The 20,484-nt window shown below is 43.3% G+C and overlaps 1 protein-coding gene across 2 annotated transcripts in view; it reads left to right on the forward strand.

Moving 5' to 3' along the window:
- The first annotated feature begins 424 nt into the window (after positions 1–424).
- The window catches only part of LOC145507684 (protein S100-A7), a 43,715-nt gene continuing 23,655 nt past the window's right edge, over positions 425–20,484 (forward strand). The window contains exons 1-3 of one of the 2 annotated variants that reach the window (XR_014055010.1): positions 425–502; positions 927–1,028; positions 8,653–11,493. The gene's annotated coding sequence lies outside the window, so the exon portion shown is untranslated. Of the gene's footprint in view, positions 503–883; positions 1,029–8,652; positions 11,494–20,484 lie in introns of those variants that run through there. The other variant, XM_081494914.1, reaches the window with a different exon arrangement.

The raw sequence follows: 20,484 nt of genomic DNA on the forward strand, positions 1-20,484 counted from the left end.
AAGATTTAATTACGGTCCCAGAGCAGAATGTGAATGTTTTGCATAACAGTATAAGACAGAAGGTGGGAGGAGAAAGAAGGGGGAGGTGACTGGTGGGAAGGCTGAAGTGCTGACAAGTTCATCTGAAAGAGGGACAGGTAAGAGGCACTGGCTGAAAGGAAACAAAGGGAGGCCTCCATTTCTTATTAGAAGTTGCACAAGTAGTCAAGAGAAGAGCTGGAATGATAATTTAGCTATCAATGTTGGGGAGGAAGACAGGGAGAAGAGTTAGGAAGTAGAAAAAAGGCAAGTTAGGGACTTCGCTGCCAATTCGGTGGTTAAGACTCTGGGCTTCCACTGCAGGGGGTGCCAGATTAGGTCCCTGATAAAAATTTCTTTTAAAAATTAAAAGAAAAGTCAAGTTAATCTTTATTGTTTATTGTAGGCATTTGGCAGAGAATGTCTGAAGTCAGTGCCTGGAGTAAGAGAAGCATAAGTCACAAGCACAGCATGGTGGTAAACAGTGAGTACAGAATAAGTGAAAGAGAAACGGTTAAAATGATTTGTATTTGAAGAGAGGACCTGCAGGAGGGCAGGGAATGCTCTTTTTTTTATTATTATTATTAAAAGTTTTTCTGAACCATTTAACTTTTAAAAATCTAGGTGCTTGCATGAGTTCGATGAATATATAAAAAAGGAGGTAGCACTGGAAAATAAAGGGCTTCCCAGGTGGTTCTAGTGGTTAAGAACCTGCTTGTCAATACAGGAGATAGGGGATCGATTCCTCGGTCAGGGAGATCCCCTGGAGAAGGAAATAGCAACCCACTCCAGTATTCTTGCCTGGAAAATTCCATGGACAGAGGAGACTGGCAGGCTATATATAGCCTATGGGGTCACAAAGAGCAGGACACGACTGAGTGACTAACACTTTCATTTTTCTCGCTGAGGGCCCTGTAAGATTCCCAGTATCTGTGTCTGCCGTGGCCTGTGTGGCCAGTCCATGATGTTGTCTGGGGAACCCCGAAGGATACAGGAGGGGCTGATGGAAGGTAGGTAGGGGTGAAGCACCAGCCATGCGGGTAATAAAGGCCCTGGGCCCTGGGGTGAGGTGAGCTCATTGCTTGCTTTCATGGGAGACGGGTGGGAGAACCACAGCAGTGGTCAGGGAGGAGCTTATGTCATGGTCCACTCCCAGGGTGTGTTGATTTTCTAGAGTTTCCTTCTTTTTTATATATTCATCGAGCTAATGCAAGCACCTATGTTTTAAAAAGTTAAATAGCACTTTAATAATGGGATTAATCTCTGAGGGAAAAAAAATCAATACACCTTGATCCTCTTTGTCTCAGCGAAGTTCAGAGCAAGGTTACCTTAGTCTGTCCTCACCATCTGGAAGCTCACCCGCTGTTTACCCTGGTTTGCTGCTGGAGATCTGGCCTGCAGCTAGCTGCTCTATTCCTTTAGCTTGTTCTCACCTGCCTGAGGAAGCCAGGAGAAGTAGGGGCTAGGCGCCAATCATAGAATGACCCTCCCAGTTTAAGGAGGGGAGGCCCAAGTCCTGCTTTTAGCAGGAGACAGCCCCTGAACATGAATGGTCTAATGGTAAGGATAAGGCTTCTCTCTGGGTGGGTGAGAGTAGGCCCATGGGTCTCTCCCTTGCCTTTCAAGCCTGATGCCAAGAAGGCAAAATGTGTCCTTGACTCCTGGGAGCAGGAGCTGTGGAGTATGGTATATGTGAGGGGTGGGGACATCAGCCCTCTCAGTTCAGAGAAGCAGGCAGGACAAAGGGGACTGACTGCGGAGCTGCCCAGGGCCTTTGCCAAAATAGGCCAGGAGAGGGCAGCAGCGTTACTCTAATAAGAGGAGTGGGGAGAGGGGAAAAAGGAGGGAAGTCATTCCCATTTAGGGGACTCAGAGAGAGGGTGGAGGAGGAGGGCATGGAAACCCACGTCAGTATTCTTGCCTGGAAAATCGCTTGGAGAGAGGAGCCTGGTGGGCTACCGTCCATGGCGTCGCAAAGAGTCGGACACGACTGAGGTGACTCAGCGCACGTGTGCGTGTGTGGGTACACACACACACATACACACACACACACAGAGGAAAGAGGGTGGGGAGTGGTTTGCTGGAAGCTGGTGGAAGCAGATGTGAGGGGAGCTAGAAAGGTACACTTTCTCCTTCACATCTCCTTGGGGGTCGGAGGCGGGGGGGTTGCATGTTCATCAGGCTGCCCTTCAAGGGCTCTTTCACTAGAAGTTCACAGCCTCACAGAATCCACAACCTGATTCTGGATGAGGAAAGTTGACTTTTCCTCCACCTCCATCTACTTCTAGTAACACCTAGGTTTGATGAAGAATACCCTCTTCTAGCATACTCTGAGTTTAATTTCAGGAAAGTCCGTTCCTTTCTTTCTCGATGAGACCCTTCTTTGAGACTGACTCTCCCTTCCAAATATTTACTTTCATGGGTACTTTGTATGTCTTTCATTTGTTGTGTTTTAGGTGGAAATTGAGGAAAAGATTAAATTTCACATGTAACTCATTGTATCATAGAGGTATTTCAGAAAACAGTCTCCAGAGCAGAAATAAGCATGAGAATGTAAAGTCTTCTATAATTTGCATGCATCTTGGGGAGGGCTTTGGACAGACATGGGATTGACGGGACAGAGGCAGGGCAGGCAGGGCAGGGGCGATGGTAGCAATGGACGGGGAGACCCCTGTTCACATGAAGGCAACAAAAGCAAGTTAGATATTTTACTTATTTATTCATTTATTTTAAGGTGGTTTTAGTATTTTAAAGTCTTTATTGAATTTGTTATAGTATTTCTTCTGTTTTTATGTTTTGGATTTTTGGCTGCCAGGCACGTGGGATCTTAGCTCCCCAACCAGGGAGCCAACCTGCAGTCTTAGCCACTGCCCTGTACTGCCAAGGAAGTCCCAGTTTATTTATTTTTAAAAATTTTATTTTTAATGAGCATCTTTCTTGTATTTTTTAAAAATTTAATCTTTTGGCTGTCCTGAATGGCACATGGAATCTTAATTCCCTGATCAGGGATTGAATTTGAGTCCTGTACAGTGGAAGCCCAGGGTCTTAACCACTGGACTGCCAGGTATTTTGATTTATAGATTCTGGTTGACAGAAATATATAAAGGCCTAAAATATTTTGGAGATAAGTGCTGGAAAAGTGTGAAATGGTCAGAGTTGGTGTTTGTGGTGTTTTGGGTGATATTGTAAGACCTGTGACTAGCAAACACCAGAAGTTGCCCCTCTTTGTTGATATGTAATGTGCTCTTTGGCGATGGCAGGCTGGACCTGCATTGGGATGCTTCTGGAGAACATGTTGTTCACAAATAAAGCCACTGTGAACTTGTCCTTCTTGGAGTCAGAACTGAGGCAGGCAGAGCCGGCTCCCATCAATCGGAGAATCTACAAGCCAGGGTGACCTTTATGTCTGCTGCCCTCTGGGGCCATGACTTAGGGAGTAGGGTTTTGGTTTTTGTGACAGGCAGTAATGTTCATGGCAGTTGAATGATGACGCCTGCGACATTACAAGCTGAATGATGTGTTGGAGGAAATAAAATCTCAAGCCTATGTGGAAGGAAGAGGTCAGAAGGTTTACTGTGGTTTGGGAGGCTTTGCGCAGCAAGTGAGACTTGATTTGAGTTTGGCAGGTGGAGGCCCATGGGTGGGTGAGAAAAGGAGGAAGATGCAGCCTGAAGGAGGGTGGGCAGTGGGAACTGTGAGACCCATCCCACCAGAGAAGAGCTGTGGGCTCTTGAATACAAGGAGGCCTTGAGTGCAAAGGTGGGAGGAGTTGAAACTGATATGGTGGAAAGCAGTGATTTAGTATGAAAGAGGAAATTACAGAAGGAGGAGGTCATATTTTAAAAAAATTTAATTTTTAGTTATTTATTTAATTACTTGGCTACGTTGGGTCTTAGTTGTGGCACACAAGATCTTAGTTGTGATGCACGGATTTTCTAGTTGCGACGCGGTGTCCTAGTTCCCCAACCAGGGGTTGAACCTGCGCCAGCTGCTTTGGAAGATGGATGCTTAACCACTGGACCACCAGGGAAGTCCCAGGAGGTCACATCTAGAAGATAGTAGAAATATCTTTACATTGCTTAGAAGATAGCAGAAATAGCGCACCAAGCTGCATCAGTGAAAAAGCCAACTGAATAACTGGGACCTCATTTCTTTCTACCTTATCCTTCTTGACCACCCTTTGGGATCTGATGATCTGATTTCCAGATGCTCAGGTTTCCAGATATTAATATTTGCTCTACCTCTTCTTCTCTTAGTGATATAGATGGGAGGCAGGAGTTCAGCCCAAATGGGCCCTGTGGTGGACAGTGTCTGGTTGGGACTTCTGATTTCTGAGGTCTGATTTCTGGGCAGCTACAAGGAGGGGAGCTGGAGACTGAGTGTCTCTATGATTAGTCTTGGGAAGAGGAAATTTGTACCAGTTGGGATCCTTTAGGCTGCAAAAAAAAAAAAAAAAAACCACCCCAAAAAACCAACCCAGAAAAACCAATTTAAATTGGATTATAAATGGAGCCTATTATCTCATAACAAGAAACCTGGATGTCAGGGGTTCCTGGTCTGGGTAATTCTGCAGCTCAATCATGCCAATTTCTTTGTAATTCTTTTTGCTCCCCTCTCCAGCAGCCTTAAGTATAGTTCCCTCAGCAACAACAATTAACATAAGAAGGAGGTATTTGCCCTCCCCACCAAATCTTTTTCTTACCAAGGCAGAAAATCTTTCTTCTAAATTCTTCAGGAGAAGTCTTTCTCCTTCACAGCACTTCAGAACCAGGTCTCTTGGCCACTTCTAGGAGCAAACGAAATTTTGAGATGTCTTTGGCATTTTCAACTTTCCTCATGGAAGGTGGAGTTTGCCAAACAAGAGGAAGGATGGGCAGGGGACCGATAGATGGTTGGTGACCAACAGTGATTGCTGCAAATCCAAAGGATGAAGGGGGATGGAATTGCTGCAGAAGAGAGGCAAGAAGACCAAGTCCTGGGGCCTTGCAGGAGGAAGAGGAGGAGAGCTTTCGAGGTTAAAGATGGCCTATGTGTTGGGGTCCAAAGCATAACTGTGGGCTGTGCATTTGATGTGAGGGGTACTTCACCCACACTGGGGCTGGGGTGTCCTGAAATCTGACATCAGAGCTGCCTGTTTCTGTTTTCTTCCTGCCAGTTTCAACCACGATGACTTGCCTTGAGCCCACAGGGTGGAGGGTGACATTGCATCGTTGGCAATAGAATTCTTTCCTCCTCTGTTGGGAAAAACTCCGTAGTGACTGGGTACTCCTGGACATGACTGGGAATGAAGAACTGGGACCAGGACACATCTCTTTCTCTTGAGTTTCCTGATCCAAATGTCTTGTCCTCAGCCGTAGGAGGGCAGAGGTGCAGATGAAACAAATAGCAGACACCTGTCAGATAGGGAAGAAACAGCCCTGTCCTTGGGGAATTTCCAGCTCTGTAAGGGATGATGGGCCTAAGGGCTCTGATAAGACCTGTAAGTTGGGAGGCCTCACTGAGGGAAGCCTTTGTGGGGGACATAGATTGGATGGGAGGTGCTAGATGGAGGGGTGCTCAGCTGGGGAAAGTCCAGGGAGGGGGGTTCAAGGAAGAGACCCAAAGAGCTAGGGTGAGAGTTTAGGGAACAGAAGAGAAGACTCCAGAAGTCAGCCCATCTTGCCTCCTCAGGAGTTTCCAGAGCTTGCAGGTGTGAGTGTTGACCTTGTCCTTATTCAGTACCCAAAAAGAACACTGTCCTGGTGAGGCAGTGCCCCAGGGCCTGGGCTGGGCACAGAGTGGATAGGGTGAGCTGACTCACCCTAAGCTTAAGTTGGAGTTTTCTAAACATGCTGAGGGGTGACTGTGGGCTTCCCCCCAGAACCCAAACTCCATATACCAGGACGTCCCACCCCAAGAGAGCTGAGGTGGCTTCCTTCTCCCATCTTGTGTTTCAGCAAGCTCCTTGGCTTGGCAACTAAGTGGTCAGCAAATTGCATAAGTGTTGCCCTCCTTAGGAGTCAATAGCAGCCCCCTAGTACCCTCCAAAGAAGGCATGAGTGCCTGGGTTAGGGTTCAGGAACTCTGAGTTAAAGCTATTCTGTCCCTCACCAGCAATGTGGCCTTGGGAGAGTCACTTGACTTCTCCCAGCCTTGGTCTTGTTATCTGTAAACCAGCTGCACTGTTCAGGGCTGTGGGCAGGCGGGCTCCAGTGGGAGCAACAGCTTGGTGTCCGTGCACTGTGTGACTTCAGGCAGGCTCACCTCTTTCAGTCCTTGGTTTCCTCACTCAGAGATGGACAATGGATTGTTTAGAGAGTTAAAGCTGTGCCTGGCACCTAGTTGGCACTCAGTGAATGTTAACTTCCCCTCTTTGGTTCCTAAGTGTTTCTTTTTGTTTTATAGCCTTTCACCTCTGGATAAGGGAGGCACTATTATACATTGTGTTGCTATCTCTTGCCAGGGGCAAGGTAAGCAACAGCATCAGCAACAGTGGAAAACCGAAACAAAATAGGTCACAGCTCATTAGTCATTAAGAGGGATTAAAGTCAGACTATGGGGCTGGCTGGGACCCAGAGTCAAGTCGCCATCTGATTATGGTGAGAATTAAAGGGGATAAAGCCAATGTTAAGCCAGTTTTGTACTTTGTGGTGGGCAACCAGGACAGATATAAAGAATTGACTGAGTGGTGGGTTTTCAGACAGGACGACAGGCAGGTGAGGGGCCTCCCACTCGGCCCCCAGCCCCCGGGGGTGGTGGGGTGGGGCTCCAGGCTGGAGCCTGTCCAGGTTTAGGACCAGGTAGACCTTGAAGGGCATTTCCTCAAAGGGAAAATAATCTGCATTTCTCTGGAGTTCCTGAAAATGGCAAGGGAGGGCTCAGTATTTGATTAGCTCTTCTTTCTGGTTGAGGTGCAGGAGAAATGTTGGTGGGTGAGGAAATGGCTTTCAGCTCCTCTTATTTTATTTATTTATTTACTTACTTTTATTGAAGTATAGTTGATTTACAGTGTTGCATAGTTTCTGCTGTACAAGCAAAGTGATTCAGTTACACATACACACACACACACATTCTTTTTCATTATGGTTATTGAATACAGTTACCTGTACTATACAGTAAGATCTTGTTGTTTATCTATTTTGTATCAGAAGTGTATATCTACTAATCCAAAATTCCTCATTTATCCCTCCCCTCTCTTCCCCTTTAGTAACCAGAACTTTGCATTTTATGTCTGTGAGTCTGTTTCTGTTTTGTAAATAAGTTCATTTGTTTCATATTCTACTTTATTATTACTGCTTTAATTTTAATTTTTTTTTTGCCATACCTGGTGGCACATGGGACCTTATTTCCCAGATCAGGGATTGAACCCACATCCTCTGCATTGGAAAGCAGAGTCTTAACCACTTTACCACTGGGGAAGTCTTGTTTTACCCACTTTTAGATTTCACATACAAATGACATCATATGATATTTGTCTTTGTCTGGCTTTACCTACTATGATAATGTTTAAGTCCATCCATGTGGCTGCATGGATGGCATTATTTCCTTCTTTTTACGGCTGAGTAACTTTCCATTGTATATATGTACCATATCTTCTTTATTCATTGATCTGAAAGTGAAAGTGTTAGTCACTCAGTCATGTCCAATTCTTTGCGACCCCATGTACTGTAGCCCGACAGGCTCCTCTGTCCATGAGATTCTCCAGGCAAAAATACTGGAGTTGGTTGCCATTCCCTTGCTCCAGGGGATCTTCCCAACCCAGGGATCAAACTTGGGTCTCCTGCATTGCAGGTAGATTCTTTACTGTCTGAGCCATCAGGGAAGCCCAATCTTCTTTATTCATTGATCTGAAACTGAAAGTGTTAGTTGCTCAGTTGGGTTCCACTCTTTGTGTTCCCATGTACTGTAGCCTGCCAGGCTCCTCTGTCCATGGGATTCTCCAGGCAAGAATACTGGAGTGCATTGCCATTCCATTCTACATGTGTACTATGTCTTCTTTACTCATTGATCTGTTGATGGACACTTAGGCTGCTTCCATGTCTTGGCTATTGTAAATTGTACTGCTATGAACATTGGGGAGCAGGTAACTTTTTGAATTAGAGTTTGGTCCAAATATATACCCAAGAGTGGCACATGTTGGTCCCTCTTTTATCGGTGCTCTCAGTCCAACTGTGCTTGTATCACAGGGCTTTGTACCTCTTCTCTTTTGGGCCCAGAAGGAAAAGGACAGCCCTACTTTCAGGATTAAGGTAAAACTTCAATAAATTCTAATGATCAATTTTAGAGTCATCAAATTTTTCCATTTCACTCCAGTGGTTGAATGTTTACTTTCATATTCTTGAACTCTGATTATGGGGTGCACTCACTATTGACACCTCCTCTCCACCCCCAAACCCACTGCTACAACCACTGCAAAACCCATTGCCACTTATATTGCAGAGTCATGAAGAATGTGGACTCTAGAGCTAGACTGAGTGAGTGAGTGAGTGAAAGTTGCCCTGTTGTGTCTGACTCTTTGCGACCCCATGGACCATAGCCCACCAGGCTCCTCTATCCATTGAATTCTCCAGGCAAGAATACTGGAGTGGGTAGCCTATCCCTTCTCCAGGGGAACTTCCTGACCTAGGAATCAAACCGGGGTCTCCTGCATTGCAGATGGATTCTTCACCAGCTGTGTTACCCAGGAAGCCTGATACAAGTGGTTTCTAAGGAGCAGCACCAGAGACCATGGCAAGGAGAGCTTGACTGGACCACGAGTCATATGGTCCTAGAAAAACAAGTGAAGCAGAAAGAACCTATACATGCACAATGTAACAAATAACATAAGGAATGCCAAATTACCCACCAGCTTAAGATACAAACCATTATCAAAGACCTAAATGCAAGAACTACAACTATAAAACTTTTGTAAGAAAACATATGAGAAAACTTTGTAACATTGGATTTGGCAATGATTTCTTGGACACAACATCAAAAGCTCAGCAACAAAAGTAAAAAATAGACTGGATTACATCAGAATAAAACTTCTGTGCATTATAGGATACAATCAAGTGAGTGAAAGGAAAATCCATGAGATGGGAGAAAATATTTGCAAATCTTGTGTCTGATAAGAGCTTAATATCCAGAGTATATAAAGAACTCCTACAACCAAACAACCAAAGAAATCAACCTGATTGAAAAATAGGCAAATGACTTGAATAGATATTTCCTCAGAGACATACAAATGGTCAATAAACACATAAAAAGTGCACCACATCACTCATCATTAGGGAAGTGCAAATCAAAACCACAATGACTTTCCACCTCACACCCAATAAGATGGCTAATATAAAAAAGAAAAGAAAAAAATCAAGTGTTGGAGAAGATGTGGAGAAATTGGAGCCTTTGTGCACTATTGGTGGGAGTGTCAAATACTGTGGGAAAACGTGTTGTAGTTCTTCAACAAATTGAACATAGAAGTACCATGTGCTATGCTTAGTTGCTCAGTCGTATCTGACTCTTTGAGACCCCATGGCTCCAGCCCACCAGGCTCCTCTGTCCATGGGGATTCTCCAGGCAAGAATACTAGAGTGGGTTGCCATGCCTTCCTCCAGAGGATCTTCCCAGCCCAGGGATCAAACCCAGTTCTCTCGCATGGCAGGGGGATTCTTTACCAGCTGAACTACCAGGGAAGAAGTAGAATTACCATATGATTCAGCAGTTTGATGTCTGAGTATATATTAAAAATACTGATAGTTAAAAGCAGAGTCTTGAAGAGATATGTGTACACCCTGGCTCAGATGTAAAGAATCTATCTGCAATGCAGGAGACCAGGGTTCGATTCCTGGGTCAGGAAGATCCTCTGGAGGAGGGCTTGGCAACCCACTCTAGTATTCTTGCCTGAAGAATTCCATAGACAGAGGAGTCTGGCAGGCTACAGTCGGGCAGGACTGAGTGACTAACACTTTCTTTTTTTTTTTTTTCCTTTTTTTAAAATTTATTTATTTTAGTTGGGGGCTAATTACTTTACAATATTGTAGTGGTTTTTGCCATACATTGACATGAATCAGCCATGGGTTTACATGTGTTCCCCATCCTGAACCCCCCTCCCATCTCCCTCCCCATCCCATCCCTCTGGGTCATCCCATTGCCCCAGCCCTGAGCATTTGTCTCATGCATCGAACCTGGAATGGTGTTCTGTTTCACAAATGATGATATACACTAACACTTTCACTTTGATGTTTGTAGCAGCATTATTTACAAAGGTCAAATGGGGGAAAGTAACCCAAATGTCCATCAACAGAAGGATGGGTAAACAACATGGGGATATTTATATGCAATGGCATGTTATTTAGCCTTAAAATTTAAAAAGTAAGGGAATTCTGACACATGCTATAACATGGATGAGCCTTGAGGATATTATGCTAAGTAAATAAGCTAGTCACAGAAAGATAAATACTCTATGATTCCACTAATATGAGGTACTTAGTAGTTAGACTCATAGAAGGAAGTAAAATGATGATTGCCAGGGGCTAAGGGAGGAGAGAACAGGGAGTTGTTTCAATGGGTACAGAGTTTCAGTTTTGCAAGATGAAAGTGTTCTGAAGATGGATGTTGGTGATGGTTATACAATAATGTAAATGCACTTAATATCACTGCACTGTACACGTAAAATTGGCAAATGTCACGTTATGTGTGTTTTTACCACAATTACAGAAACTATATAAACCACTGCAAATAAAACTGAATCCTCTTTAGTCCCACTACTCTCTCATTCCCCTACACTCAAAGAGACTGTCATCTTAAATTCGGTGTTTATCATTTCCCTTGTGTATTTACTATTGTTTTGTTTGTTTTAAACTTTATACTTTTGAAACTTGATTTATCTTTTTTTAGCATTACCTTTACGAAATTCACCCATGTTGATATGTATAGTGCTAGTTCACTAATTTTCACTTTAATGTAGTACTGTATTATGTATCATATTTCATTTCGTGAATACTGTGTAATTTATATACCCATTTTCCTAGAATTCTCCTATTTACTTATATCTCCTGGCATATAAACTTCCTTCCTTTTTTTCCTGTTACAAACAATATTCCCATAAATTTTCTTACACATATTTCTTTGTATACAGGATTCTCTAGGGAATAAACCTCAATGTGAAGTTGCTGGGTCAGAGGGAATGTACATTTTGCCTACATTTGATATTGCTGAAGTTTTCTCCAAAGAGATTATGCAAATCCTTTGAGCAGTGTATGAATTTGTGCAAAGTCCTAAATGTCAGATTAAATATTTTTTCTAATCTGATATCCCAATGATATAATCGAAACTTGAATTTCCATCATTGCTCTTCTGTGAATTGCTTGTTCTTATTCTTTAAACAATTTTTCTGTTGCATTGTTTGTCTTTTTCATGTTAATTTGTAGTTTTAAAAAAGTGTATTGGATACTATATGTTTGTCAGTTATATATGAAGACATATAACAATACAAAACAAATATTTTCCCCTGGTTGATAGATTTTTTTCAATAGTGTCTTTTGATGAACATAACTTTTAAATTTAAGTGTAGGGAAGTCTCTCCCCACCCTGCCCCCTCGGATTTTACTCTTTTTCTCTTTAAGAAAAGAAAATCTTTACTGCCCTGATGTCACAAAGATCTTTTTCTACAATTTTCTTCTAAAGGTTTTAAAGTTTTCTTTTTTAAAAGTTTATATTTAAGTTTTTAACCCAGCTGAAATTTATTTCTGTATACTATGTAATGTAGCATGGAAACCAGTTTTATTTTTTTCTCCACACGCATAATTATTTCAGTGCCACTTGTGACCTAGGCTGTCTTTTTCTACTGACTTGCACTGTCCCTCTCAATGGCACCCCCTACTTCTCATTTCCATTTATATGTGTGGGTCTATTTCTCTGTCTCTGCACCATTACTTCAATGTTTTAACGACCACTGTTTTATAATGAGTCTTCTATCTGGTAGGGAAGTCCACTTCCTTGTTCATCTTCTTCAAAATTATCTGGGATCTTTCATCAAGATTTTGGAGTTGATATATTTTATTAGCTTGATTCCTGGATATCTAAATTTTTTTTTATTCTATTACAAATGGCATTAATAATTTCCCTCGGCTGAGTTGGAGAGGGATAAATTGGGAGACTGGGATGTACATAAGCATACTAATTTATATAAAAAAGATAACTAATAAGGACCTACTGTATAGCACAGTGAACTTTAATCAATACTCTATGATAATCTATATGGGAAAGGAATCTAATGAAGAGTGGATATATGTATGTGTATAACTGATTCACTTTGCTGTACAGCAGAAACTGACACAACATTGTAAATCAACCATACTCCAGTAAAAGTTATAAAAAAACTTTCCCTAACTGTTGTTAGTCGTTAGGAATACAACTGACTTTTGTAGACTGACACTTATTAGGGTGCACCATACCTGTATATGTAGAGTGAGGGAGACAGGTCATGGAGTTTCTAGGTTACTCTGCTCTCCAGAGCACCTGTCAATGACGGGAGGGACGGAAGTTCTAGTGGCTAGTTTGGATAGGAATGGCAACGTGGTGAAGGACAAGGGGTGGGAGAAGTGAGATGGCAGTGAGGGAACTGGATGAGACAGCTGGAGAGATTTTTGTGCTCAGACAGCATAGTTTAGTGGAGAGGAAATGGCTTCTGGTAAAAATTTCTGTTAAGATTTCTGTATGCTGCTGTGGTCAAATCTACGTGTTGAGCCTTTTAAGGAAGCCTATAGCTGCCACCGTGGTCAGGTTTGTGCCTCTTTTGACTGGAGCTATGTGCAAATCCAGCCAAGCTGGTGAAGTGGGGTGGGGAGGAAGAGCCAGTATTAATGGGATTAGACCTCATACTGAGTAGTTTACCTCCAGTTCAGGGTGGGTGCCTGAGACAAAGCCTTGAAGGGATTTGCACTTAGAGGATGGGGATTGATACCTTTGCCTGGGTAATGGGGAGGTGGGTTGCCTTGTCCTTCCCAGAACCATCTCATAATATCCACAAGTTGCCCATAGATATCAGGGTAATGTGAGGAAGAGTATTGCAAGGCCAGCACTTAATAAGCCCTGAGTGAATAATGCCCTTCCTCTCCCGTGTGCTACCTTGAGAGCCACTGGTCAAATCGGATGTATGGCCTTGGGTGGGGCTTGCTATAATGGGCACCATGACTCTGGACCCACGAAAGATCTCACCACAGTCATGACCACTGTCAGATCCATTAGAGCCTTGGGAATTGGAACTCAGTCAAACCCCACACCAGAAGCCACATGGGAACTTCTCTAAATTTCTAGCTTGGCAGCACTTTGAAGCTGGTATTGCTCATCTCATTTCTCTGTGGGCATGATGGGATCCCCTCAGCCCTACCCTTCACAAGCTTTAATCTCTGAGGAGCTGGGATTAGGGCAGGCTGTCTCCTTTCTTCTGCATTCTGTGGCTAGAGGTCTGGCTCAGGGTGTGGAGAGAGAATTAGAGGCAGGAGAGGACCACAGGGAGCCCCCAGTCTAAGTGGGGAGAATAAGCCTTGCTCCTGAGAACCACCCAGGGTGAAGGCAGAAAGCTCTCAGCCTTGGAGGTTATCGAGTCTGAGGGAGGAAGACACAGACGCTGCTGAGAAGGGAGGAGGTGAAACAATCTGGGTAGCAGATCTAGGGTGATGTTCTGGGCAGCGGGGCTCTGAGATGGGGGTGGTGTGGGGGTGGACAGCAGGGCTAGAGCTCCTGGAGGGAACGGGAGAAGGGGCAGCAACAGGTATTACTTAGACTTATGGTTGCTTAAACAAGGCCTGGGTGGTAGATGGAAAGTGGAGGGAGGAAGGGGCTGCAACTGTGCTGCACAGCGGCAGATTGTTTCAAGGCAAACTTAAGCTTCCCAGGTGGCTCAGTGGTAAAGAATCTGCCCACCAGTACGGGAGATGGGGGTTTGATCCGTGGGTTGGGAAGATCTCCTGGAGAAGGAAATGGCTACCGCTCCAGTATTCTTGCCCAGGAAATCCCACGGACAGAGGAGCCTGATGGGCTACAGTCTATGAGAAAGATCAGACAAGACTGAGTGACTAAACAACAGCAAGAAGCTTAGGCAGTAAGATCAGAGAAGTGGCCCTGCACTGGCACCAACATCTAAGTGCTAACCATTCACAGGAGCCCTGCCCAAGTAGGGCAGCGCCTATGGCAAGGCAGGTATAGCCAAGATCCTGGGTTGAGGGCAGGGGTGTGGAGGGTGAGGTTCCTGATTCCCAGGGTGAGGAGGGGTTTTAAAAAATACTCACAACTGATAGTGGTTTTTCTGGAGTCCTCCTTCCTATGGTGGAGCTGAGGTGGAGGCAGAGTGGCTTCTTGGACCCCTTGCATCTGTCTCTCCAGTTCTCCCCTCAATCTTTCTTCTCCAAATCTGGTGTCTTTCCCAGGGCCATGAATCAACAGCAAGCGTCAGCAGATAATCAAGGAGCATTTCCACTTTAATGACTTTATGAATTCAGCAGAGAGCCACTTTGACCTTACTGTCCTGTGTTGGTTACTGGTAATACAGCCAGGAATAAAGGGAGACTCTTTTCCTAGAGATACCGTCCTCCTGAGGATTCTATCCTATATGGCATGTGACACTATTGTGGCTTCAGGGAATGTCTTCCTGACAGATGAAGACAAGACAAAAGGATGAAGGGTGGAACGGTGTGTGGAACAGCTTGGGAGAAACCTCTAAAGTAAACTGGGATGGAGGATTTGGAAGGAAGCCAGAGGAAAATGGAGTATGGGGAGGCTGGGGAATAGAGAGCCATGAGCCTGGAGGGCAGATCACTCAGCACTTGGAATGGCCAGGAGTTTGTACTTTATATGAAGAGAAATGGGAAGCCTTTTTGCAGGGAGGGGTGACTTAGGGTGACCAATTCGTTCTGATTTGCTGGGGATATTCAGGTTTTAGCAATGAAAATCCTGTGTCTGGGAAACCCCTCAGTCCCAAGAAAACCAGAATGAATTTGGCTGATTAGATATATATATTTTAAAAAGATTATTCTAACTAAAGAATAATAATGGGATTAGCAAGGGCAAGAGAGAGGACAGTAAAGAGATTGGGGAAAGAAGTAGATTCAAAATAAAGCATCTAATAATTATTGAAGGACGCCGAAGAAGCTGAAGTTGAACGGTTCTATGAAGACCTACAAGACCTTCTGGAACTAACACCCAAAAAAGATGTCCTTTTCATTATAGGGGACTGGAATGCAAAAGTAGGAAGTCAAGAAACACCTGGCATAACAGGCAAGTTTGGCCTTGGAGTACAGAATGAAGCAGGGCAAAGGCTAATAGAGTTTTGCCACGAGAACGCACTGGTAATAGCAAACACCCTATTCCAACAACACAAGAGAAGACTCTACACGTGGACATCACCAGATGGTCAACACCGAAATCAGATTGATTATATTCTTTGCAGCCAAAGATGGAGAAGCTCTATACAGTCAGCAAAAACAAGACCAGGAGCAGACTGTGGCTTGGATCATGAACAGCTTATTGCCAAATTCAGACTTAAATTGAAGAAAGTAGGGAAAACCACTAGTCCAGTCAGGTATGACCTAGATCAAATCCCTTATGAGTATACAGTGGAAGTGACAAATAGATTTAAGGGACTAGATCTGATAGACAGAGTGCCTGATGAACTATGGACAGAGGTTCGTGACATTGTACAGGAGACAGGGATGAAGAAAATCCCCATGGAAAAGAAATGCAAAAAAGCAAAATGGCTGTCTGAGGAGGCCTTACAGATATCTGGGAAGAGAAGAGAAGCGAAAAGCAAAGGAGAAAAGGAAAGATATCCCATCTGAATGCAGAGTTCCAAAGAATAGCAAGGAGAGATAAGAAAGCCTTCCTCAGCGATCAGTGCAAAGAAATAGAGGAAAACAACAGATTGGGAAAGACTAGAGATCTCTTCAAGAAAATTAGAGATACCAAAGGAACATTTCATGCAAAGATAGGCTCGATAAAGGACAGAAATGGTATGGACCTAACAGAAGCAGAAGATATTGAGAAGAGGTGGCAAGAATACACAGAAGAACTGTACAAAAAAGATCTTCACGACCCAGATAATCACGATGGTGTGATCACTCACCTAGAGCCAGACATCCAGGAATGTGAAGTCAAGTGGGCCTTAGAAAGCATCACTACGAACAAAGCTAGTGGAGGTGATGGAATTCCAGTTGAGCTACTTCAAATCCTCAAAGGTGATGCTGTGAAAGTGCTGCACTCGATATGCCAGCAAATTTGGAAAACTCAGCAGTGGCCACAGGACTGGAAAAGGTCAGTTTTTGTCCCAATCCCAAAGAAAGGCAATGCCAAAGAATGCTCAAACTACCGCACAATTGCACTCATCTCACATGCTAGTAAAGTAATGCTCAAAATTCTCCAAGCCAGGCTTCAGCAATATGTGAACCGTGAACTTCCAGATGTTCAAGCTGGTTTTAGAAAAGGCAGAGGAACCAGAGATCAAATTGCCAATATCCGCTGGATCATCAAAAAAGCAAGAGAGTTCCAGAAAAACATCTATTTCTGGTTTATTGACTATGCCAAAGCCTTTGACTGTGTGGATCACAATAAACTGTGGAAAATTCTGAAAGAGATGGGAGTACCAGACCATCTGACCTGTCTCTTGAGAAACCGGTATGCAGGTCAGGAAGCAACAGTTAGAACTGGACATGGAACAACAGACTGGTTCCAAATAGGAAAAGGAGTACATCAAGGCTGTATATTGTCACCCTGCTTATTTAACTTATATGCAGAGTACATCATGAGAAACGCTGGGCTAGAAGAAACACAAGCTGGAATCAAGATTGCTGGGAGAAATATCAATAACCTCAGATATGCAGATGACACCACCCTTATGGCAGAAAGTGAAGAAGAACTAAAGAGCCTCTTGATGAAGGTGAAAGAGGAGAGTGAAAAAGTTGGCTTAAAGCTCAACGTTCAGAAAACTAAGATCATGGCATCTGGTCCCATCACTTCATGGGAAATAGATGGGGAAACAGTGGAAACAGTGTCAGACTTTATTTTTTGGGCTCCAGAATCACTGCTGATGGTGACTGCAGCCATGAAATTAAAAGATGCTTACTCCTAGGAAGGAAGGTTATGGCCAACTTAGATAGCATATTTAAAAGCAGAGACATTACTTTGCCAACAAAAGTCCGTCTAGTCAAGGCTCTGTTTTTTCCAGTGGTCATGTATGGATGTGAGAGTTGGACGGTGAAGAAAGCTGAGCGCCGAAGAAGTGATGCTTTTGAACTGTGGTGTTGGAGAAGACTCTTGAGAGTCCCTTGGACTGCAAGGAGATCCAATCAATCCATCCTAAAGGAGATCAATTCTGGGTGTTCATTGAAAGGTCTGATGTTGAAGCTGAAACTCCAATACTTTGGCCACCTCATGCGAAGGGTTGACTCATTGGAAAAGACCCTAATGCTGGGTAGGATTGGGGGTGGGAGGAGAAGGGGACGACAGAGGATAAGATGGTTGGATGGCATCACCAACTCGATGGACATGGGTTTTGGTAGACTCCGGGAGTTGGTGATGGACAGAGAGGCCTGGCGTGCTGCAATTCATGGGGTCACAAAGAGTCGGACACGACTGAGTGACTGAACTGAACTGAACTATGTATCAGTTACGGTTCTAAACATTACATTTATTATGCTATTGAATCTTCAGGGAAAAGTTATAAACTAGACAGCATTCTCATTTTTATTTTTGCAGGTGAAGAAAAAGGCCTAGAGAAATTAGGTACTTCAGGATACTCCAAGGTCAAACATCTCATGAATGGTGGTGTGGGATCTGAACCTGGAAATCGGACTTTAGTGCCTGACACTACACTAAATTGCTATGAGGACAAGTATTGTGTCTGTGCCAGTGAAGAGAAGACTAATTGAAAGTCTGTGTAAAAAATAGGTGGACTCCAATCTCTTTTCCTACCTCTGCAGACAGATAAATCTTACTTTCTTCCACCAGCAGACTCTAAATGAGGACCTCAAACAGAGCTGAGGGCAGAGGTGCAGCACAGAAACCAGGGCATTAGGTAAGAGGTCATACGTTGATTGGAAAGACAATCTTAACTCTTTCCTCCACTCATCTGTGAGAACATTAATGGCTGGCTTATTCCCTTCAGATTAGAGACTTGGCAATTCTTTTCTGGGGACCACAAGTTGGCCCTTCTCATGTGTGTGTGTTTCTTTTTTCTATACCACCAAGTAATTCTCCAGCACCAGCTGGGTGCCCTACAATTCAACTCAATTCTGACACCATTTACCTGGAGATAGCATCAGATCCCACAGGTAAATTCCATAGGCTCAGTCCCACAAAACTATCCCCTCACTGACTTCATACTGCAGTGGCAAGTCCAGGTTGTTACCCGTGCTTCTGATCAGCTGGTTATAGATCAGAGGTTCCCATGATCCCCTCTTTGGGCTAGATTAGTTTGCAAGAGTGGTTCATGGAACTCAGAGAAACATTTCACATACTTGATTATAGTTTGTGATAAAAGGATATAGCTCAGAAACAGCCAGATGGAAGAGATGCATAGGGCAAGCCATGTGGGAAAGGATGCAGAGTTTCCAAGCTTTTTCTGGGAGTGCCATTCTCCCTGAAACTCCACATGCTCACAAACTCAGAAGCTCTCTAAACCCGTCTTTTTGGCTTTTTATGGAGGCTTTATTACATAGGCATGGCTGATTAAATCATTGGCTACTGGTGATAGATTCAACCTCCAGCCCCTCTATCCTTCCTGAAGAGCAGGGGCTAGGACCAAATGCTCCAGCCCTCCAATTGCGTGGTTGGTTTCCTGACAACCAGCCACTACTATTAGGTGCTTTCCAAAAGTCTCCTTATTAAAATAAACTTTGGTGTAGCTGAAAGAGGTTTGTTATGAATATCAAGATACTTTGGTCACTCAGAAAATTCCAAGGATTTTGGGAGCTCTGTGCCAGGAACTGGAAGGAAGACCAAATATATGTGTCGTATTATAAATTGCAATATAACAGCCTTCCCTAAAATAACTCAGTCAGGTCACATTGTAATGAAGATTGCTGATTGAGAAACCGTGACTTTTAGTCAGAGCTTCCCAATAATTTTTAGTGCCTCATTCTTAAACAGGAGCAGACAGCCAAGGATCACCAGACACTTAAGGAAAGACTTATATATGAAAGATTAAGAAAAATTCCACAGATAAATAGATAAACAGATAAAAGGAACTTGGGGGAAAAGTCAGTGAGGTCATAGAAGGAAACTTTACAATATCTTCAGAGAGTTACAAGAAGATACAGCATTGAACCGGTGACACAGAACAAGAAGAAATTTAAAAAAGAACATCCAGAGGAGAAAAATGTCTTAGAAATTACAAAATGGGCTTGCTTTTACATTTCCCCTTTTGTGACAGAAGTGAAAATTCAAGAGTGTTAGAAGATAAAGTAGAATAGAAAGTAGAATTAAAAAAATTAAAAAATATAGAAAATAAGACAGAAAAGAAATGAATATTGGAGGATCAGTTCTGGAAGTTCAAGAGTGGAGAGTGGACCAAGACAATGGATGGAAGGAAATGATCAAAGACATGGTAAAGAAAATTGTTATATCTGAAAAGCACGTTTAAATATAAAAATATGTTTTTATATTTGATTGCCCAGCACAATGAATTAAAAAAAGGATTCTTAGCAAGGAATGTCATGATAAAATTTTAGAACAATGTGACAAAGGAAAGATTCTTAAACCTTTCCATGGAGTGAAACAGAATACAATTCTGGAAAATAGAAGAAAATCATAGTCTCCAAACTTCTGAAGGAAAATAATTTGCAGTCTAGACTCCTATACCCAGACAAACTATCAATCAACTATTGGTAGAAAAAAATATTTCTATATATTCAAGGTCTTAATGTTACCTCCTAAGAACTCTTTCTCAAAAAGTTACTGGAGGATTGCTCTTGCAAAACAAGGGATTAAGCCAAGAAAGAGTAAGGCATGAGATCTAGCAAATAGGTGATGCCACATGAAAGAAACACAAAAGGAAATCCTAGGATGCAGATGTAGGTAAGATGAAAGAAAATGGCCTTGCAGCAGGTCTGTAGAGATTTGAGTCCAGATTGGAGTATGAAAATGGAGGACTCCAGGAGAGATGTGTTCAGTTCAATTGCTCAGTCGTGCCTGATTCTTTGCGATCCCATGGACTGCAGCACGCCAGATCTCCCTGTCCATCACCAACTCCAGGAGCTTACTCAAACTCATGTTCATTGAGTTGGTGATGTCATCCAACCATCTCATCCTTTGTCATCCCCTTTTCCTCCTGCCTTCAATCATTCCCAGCATCAGGGTCTTTTCCAATGTGTCAGTTCTTTGCATCAGGTGGCCAAAGTATTGGAGTTTCAGCTTCAACATCAGTCCTTCCAATGAATATTCAGGACTGATTTCCTTTAAGATGGACTGGTTGGATCTCCTTGCTGTCCAAGGGACTCTTAAGAGTCTTCTTCAACA

The sequence above is a fragment of the Giraffa tippelskirchi genome, chromosome 5 (assembly GCF_054371585.1).
Source record: "Giraffa tippelskirchi isolate mGirTip1 chromosome 5, T2T-mGirTip1v1.2.pri, whole genome shotgun sequence".
NCBI classification, from domain to species: domain Eukaryota; kingdom Metazoa; phylum Chordata; class Mammalia; order Artiodactyla; family Giraffidae; genus Giraffa; species Giraffa tippelskirchi.